Source organism: Sparus aurata, chromosome 9, assembly GCF_900880675.1.
Source record: "Sparus aurata chromosome 9, fSpaAur1.1, whole genome shotgun sequence".
NCBI classification, from domain to species: domain Eukaryota; kingdom Metazoa; phylum Chordata; class Actinopteri; order Spariformes; family Sparidae; genus Sparus; species Sparus aurata.
This window is the reverse complement of record NC_044195.1, coordinates 32798779-32804869: the sequence shown is the minus strand read 5'-3', so window position 1 is coordinate 32804869 and position 6091 is coordinate 32798779. Positions and strand designations below refer to the sequence as shown.

General features: G+C 39.1%; 1 long non-coding RNA gene across 3 annotated transcripts; it reads right to left on the bottom strand.

Annotated features, from left to right (window-relative positions):
- Positions 1-16: 16 nt before the first annotated feature.
- LOC115587936 (uncharacterized) lies at positions 17-5483 on the bottom strand. 3 transcript variants are annotated; one of them, XR_003985238.1, is made up of 5 exons: positions 5106-5483; positions 4562-4582; positions 1877-2479; positions 1636-1691; positions 17-1122 (listed from the first exon to the last, which is right to left on the bottom strand). It is a non-coding gene; the product is annotated as an uncharacterized LOC115587936 (long non-coding RNA). The 3 variants fall into 3 exon arrangements; XR_003985240.1 differs by lacking the exon at positions 1636-1691; XR_003985239.1 differs by lacking the exon at positions 4562-4582.
- Between the last annotated feature and the right edge of the window lie 608 nt (positions 5484-6091).

Sequence of the window (6091 nt, the reverse complement as noted above, 5' to 3'; positions counted from 1 at the left end):
GGAGACGCTAAATGACAGGGAATTATTAAAATAATTTCGGATGGACTGCGAAGGGATTGAAGTTGTAGTTGAGTTGGTGAGGGACGTAATAATTCATGTTGTAATTAATGGATTCCATTAATTACAACATGGTTCCTTTCCGCCTAATAATCTACAGAACTCGCTTCTGGGTCATAAAATTGGCTCAACAAACACCCCCTGAGGACCAAAAGAAACATGATGCCAAATGGCAAGCTGGGAGGCTACTCAACATTAGGTGGCGCTGTGACTACAAAACCACAATCCAATAACGCCAGGGCTGAGGCTGACCTGCCACAGGACATCAAAACTGAAAATCCTTTCTCCATAAAATATGATCCAGATTCACCCAAATCAGTGAATAAAGATCAAAACTTGTGTTCTCATTCAAGTTTTTAAGTTGTGTTTTTATATAGTAATCAGCACTGATGTCGTCTTGTTTATATATCGATGGTAGCATCATAAAAGGGCCCTGATGAGCATCACCAATTTTGTATCGTTCCCAGAAAGTTACAAACTCCCACATACGTTAAATACTCTACAATTGGACTTTTTGCCATTGTTTGGCCTGATACTGGCGTATAAGTGAGACATAGAGCAACACATGCACAATTAGAACACTTCAACATCGATTTACACTTTTTTTCCCCCTCATACTTTATTAATCCTCGGGGGAAATTGTTTTTTTTTTTCCCAGATATATCACATGCTACATGCAAACACACCCGAAATTTGTTCTTTGCATTTAACCTATCACTAGCTGCACATTGTAAGTATAAACACATATACACACTGCAAGCTAGGAGCAGTGGGCTGCTGTAAAAGCGCCGGGGGAGCATATGGGGGGTACGGCGCTTTGCTCAAAGGCACCTTGACAGTAACCCAGGAAGTGAACTGGCACCTCTTCAGCTCCCACTTCATGGGAACTTTAAAGCCACTGACTAAGCGGCTATATTTGATAGGTTGGGAGTGAGAGTGTATTGTTTAATAAATACTAATTTTAGATTATGCAGATTATTTAATCTTTTATTTACCTGAAATGTTCTACCATGATCCGCCATGACAACGTTGGCTCCTTCTGCACAAATGTAGAGATCACGGATGCTGCAAAAAAAAGTATTTGAAAATGAAATAAGCAATAGAGGACAAGATGCTGTACTGCTAACACATAAAACACAAAATGTCATATATTTCAGCTTTAACTTTTCACAAATATTTACCACTTATGCTCCAATAGAAAGTAAAAAACAAATGTCTTTACATTTAGGGCAATGTTTTGAGCCTCAACTGACAAACTAAACTTTTGCTCTGAGCATCAACATTTTCTATTTACTATTGACGTAGGAAAGATTTTGACTTGTCAGTCATAGATTAGTTAAGATGACGACAGCAAGCATCCTACTTCCAGACCCTTCAAGCTGAGTATGCTGGCTAGGTCATTGGTTGTCTCAGCTGTATGAGTCTGTTGGGTGATCATGTTGTAATTAATGGATTTAAACTAAGGAAGTTCCTTTCTGCCTGGTAATCTACAAAACTCGCTTCTGGGTCATAAAATTGGCTCAACAAACATCCAAAAATTGACATTTTTTAACATTAGTGTCTTTAGATTGCACTGACCCAATTTACAATCAGTCCAGTTGATTCTCTTGGAAGACTTTGCTGAAGTACAAGGCCTTAAATTGAAAATAAGAAAAATAAAAAGAAATCACTAATAAAATAGGTGATTTAAACATAACCCCAAATAGGTACAGTATTAATCAATTACCAGTGGATGTGAAAGGACAGATTTGGTCAAGTGTTTTTTTTTCCCCAAGTGTGTGTGTGTGTGTGTTGGTTGGTTGGTTGGTTGGTAGCCTACCTGCTGTTGAGTGGACCAATTCTATGGAGCCAGATCAAGGCCAAAGGATTTGTGAATTTGAAAGAAAGACATTTAAAGCAAAAACATTTTCAAAATCCATATAAGATAAAGCTTGACAAATTGTAACCGGTCTTTTTTTCTACGTTCAATATTTCATATCAGCTTTTTTAGACATTATTTTTTACATTGCTCACATAAAAGTAAAATAAAATATTAGGTTCACTATTTTGCTCAAGGATACTTCGACTTGTAGCTCAGTTCCAGGATTCGGGAATCAGTGGAGCCGGGATTAGAACTAGCCACCTTCCGATCACTGGTCCACCAGCTCTACCCACTGAGCTACAGCCGCCCCTAAAAAATTAAATATCTCACAAACACACACACGCGGCTGGCCAACTGTTTTGTTCGTGGAGAAGCGTCCGTCCTCCTGTCTGTCCTCCCAACCGTCCAACAGAAAACTGTAACTCACCGCGTGTTTCTGATGAAAATAAATCACTGCAGCAGTCAGCCCTCCAGACCGAGATTTCAGTGAACTTTCCCCCTGGAAAACAGCCTCCGTCTCCTCGAGTGTGTCAGACAGCTTTCAGTTTACTGATGATGATTCTGTAATTTAGAGTGAAAAACGTAACTTCGCCATTTTCCAGGATGTTTGATTGGCCAGGATCTCAATCACGACACATTATAACACCTCCTTAAAATTATAAACTCTCCGCGGGTGTAGATTTACAGGGGGACACCGGGGAAACACTGAACCTCGGTCCCTTTCTTTTTGTCAAACTTAACTTTGTGTCTTGAAAAAGTTAACCCCACCGCATGTGGATCATCTAAATAATGACGCCAGTGGGGATTGAGGAAGTGACGTCGCCAAAATAATAATAGCGAGACGAAATAGCGTTATAACATTTCGTCTCGTCCAACGAAAATGGAGATATTTAAGAAGAGTTTTTATTTTGTTAACCACATTTAGTCCTGTTTTTATTCATCAACAATATTGCATTATATATTTGATTGTAGTTTTCATCACATGACCACCGTTTACGTGGTGTCTCGTAATCGAGTTAATTTTCTGCACTGTGTCTTTTGATACTATAATGTCTTCATAGAATTTTTTGGTTCCCACAATAATAAGTCAGTCTGGTTGATTCTCTGAAGAACTTTGCTCAAGTGCGATACTAAAGTGGCAAAAACTACACTAAAATTGGATTGTAAATTTGAAATGGTAGACTTCCTGATTGGTTTAGGGCATTCAAGAGGCTTTTTATAAGTCTGGACACTGGTGTATGCCTACATCTAAGTGAGATGGACTGCAAGAGGTTCTTTGTTCAAACTTTTGTAAGGGCAGATAACTTTTGTCCTATCTGCCTCACCCAATCCCGAGACCCATATCAGGAGGGTACCAGTTAGTGCTTAGACCCTAATAAAAAAGGGAATGAAGGCCTTACTCCAAACAGGTACAGTATTAAGTAATTATCAGTGGATAATACAGATATATATTTTGTCATATAATGTCAAAACATGGTGGACTGAAAAGCGAAAGTGAAAGGAAATGGAGAAAGGACTTATGAACGGCAAATTCACTTTCAAAACACGGCCAGATGGTTCGGTCGATAGGACAAAAGTTATCTGCATGTACTGTCGACATGAAATGAGTTACCACTGAAGTAAGTTGAGTCTCAAATATCATTTGCAAGCCAAACACACGGCAGATGCAGAGAGCCCACCGCCCCCTTCGCCAAAAGCAGACATCACCATATTTTGATCCCATTTAGGGTAAGGGGATATTTTTTGAGCCTTTTATTTTCCTGAATGATTTCAAGTGTTGAATAAACATTTTCATACAGCAAGCATATTTGCCTAACCCTTTATGTTGTTAAAAGTATTAAGAACATGAACAAACATACATTACCTGTAAAGCCTGGCCCATCAAAACATTGTCAGAAAATTCAAATTTTTTGGAACTGGGATGTTTATAAAACCTTTTAACGAAATCAGTTCAAAAAATATTTCTATATCATTTTGTTTATGAGATATTTTTTGTATCACATTTGATACATTGGGCATTTTTGGCAACTTTTTGCTCACAACAATGTTGATTTTAGATACAAATTAAACTGTGCAAATAACATTTTGAAAATATAGAACATCTTAGGCAGATTCTCTCATTGTTTTTTTAATGCATAAAACTTTTGACAGCCTTTTTCTTTCACTTTATGGTCGGCACAAAAACAGTTTCACAGTAGGCATGTGAGAGGTGATTGCTGGTGCAGTGCTTGCAAAATAGTGTGTGGTTGTATTGTGGTAGGATTGATGTAGATTACATTACAAAAATGTAATATATTGTAAATGTGTGTATCAAATTTGATACACACATTTTTAACACAGTTTAATTGTAATATAAAGAATGAATTATGAAGTAATTATGCATTGATTTAATACAGAACATATTTACTTGAAAAAATTAGTAATAATATAAATGTTATTCCTACTGTAACTTCTTGAAAATTAGCAAAGATTTTCCTGCCAAAAGTTTGAGAATGATTTAATGACAGTGGCCATTTTGAAAAAGCCAAAAGACGTCCTTTCAAGAAGTTTCAAGAAAAGAGAGAACGAGAGAGAAGTTATGATCAAATCAGCATAAGCCACATCATTACTTAATGTGTGTGTGTTGGTTGGTTGGTAGCCTACCTGCTGTTGAGCGGCACAATACTATGGAGCCAGATCAAGGCCAAAAGGTTTGTGAATTTGAGAGAAAGACATTTAAAGCAAAAACATTTTCAAAATCAATAGAAGTGAAGATGAAGCTTCACAACATCTAACCAGTCTTTTTCCTAAGTTCAGTATTTCACATCAGCTTTTTTAGACATTATTTTTTACATTGCTCACATAAAAGGAAACTTAAATAACATATAAACATATATACATGTTATCTTATTTAATTTTCGTTTTATGTGAGCAATGTGAAAATGTCTAAAAAAGCTGATGCAATTCTATCTGTTGCATTTGCAATGTTGTACCCTCCTCCCCTGTCATGCACATGCACACACACACGCGCGCACACACACACACACACACACACACACACACCCCTCATGTTATTATTCATTATTCTTTTTTCTATTCATTTTCTTTTTTTAAGTATTCCTTGTTTTGTTTTCACATACACACGGCTAGCCGACTGTTACGTTCATGGAGAAGCGTCCCGACTGTCCTACAGAAAACTGTAACTCACCGCGTGTTTTTGATGAAAATAAATCACCGCAGCAGTCAGCCCTCCAGACCGAGACTTCAGTGAACTTTTCCCCGGAAAACAGCCTCCGTCTCCTCGAGTGTGTCAGACAGGTTCCAGGTTTCTGGTGACGATTCTGTAATTTAGAGTGAAAAACGTAACTTCGCCATTTTCCAGGATGTTTGGTGGGTCAGGATCTCAATCACGACACATTATAACACCTCCATATAATTATAAACTCTCCGCGGGTGTAGATTTACAGGGGGACACCGGGGAAACACTGAACCTCGGTCCCTTTCGTTGTGTCAGACTAAATGTGTGTGTCAAACTTAACTTTGTGTCTTGAGTTGTCGTGAAAGTTAAACCACCGCAGCTAGATCATCTGAATAATGGCGCCAGTGGGGATTGAGGAAGTGTCGTCGCTTGCGCCTGCGCAGTGCGACCGGATATGGCTGCAGCCTGTGAGAAGGCGGGGCTTGACTGTGCAGCCGAGCCGTGACTTTACTCCAAGCTCTCTCCTGTTTTGTCAAAGTACCTGTGTATCTGTTTCTGTGTCGTGTGCGTATGGAGTGTGGTAGTATAGTACGGAGCTAAAGAGCTCCGGGGCCCCGAGCACGGAGCATTAGCAACAGTTAGCACAACAATAGAACAGCTGGCTCTTCTCGCTTGTTGTGTCGCTCCAAGCCGGGGCTGCAGCGCCGGCAGCAGCGCTCCGGTCCGCTCCCCGAGGTCTGTACCACCATACCGCTGTACACGCATACAGAGACCCGACAATAAAGGAGAGTGCTTGGAGAAAAGTCAGAGAGGAAGCTAGACTACCTGCTAAGTTATGAAAATATGTGTCTGTGACTTGATTACAGCGGTCTGTTGTACTTTAATACTATAAACAACTGAAGCACAATCACAGCTGACTTTCCCCGCATACTGATTTGTTGAGTTTACTCGCTTCGACTCAAATGAGTCATTGTAGGAATAGTGGTATTATTCAC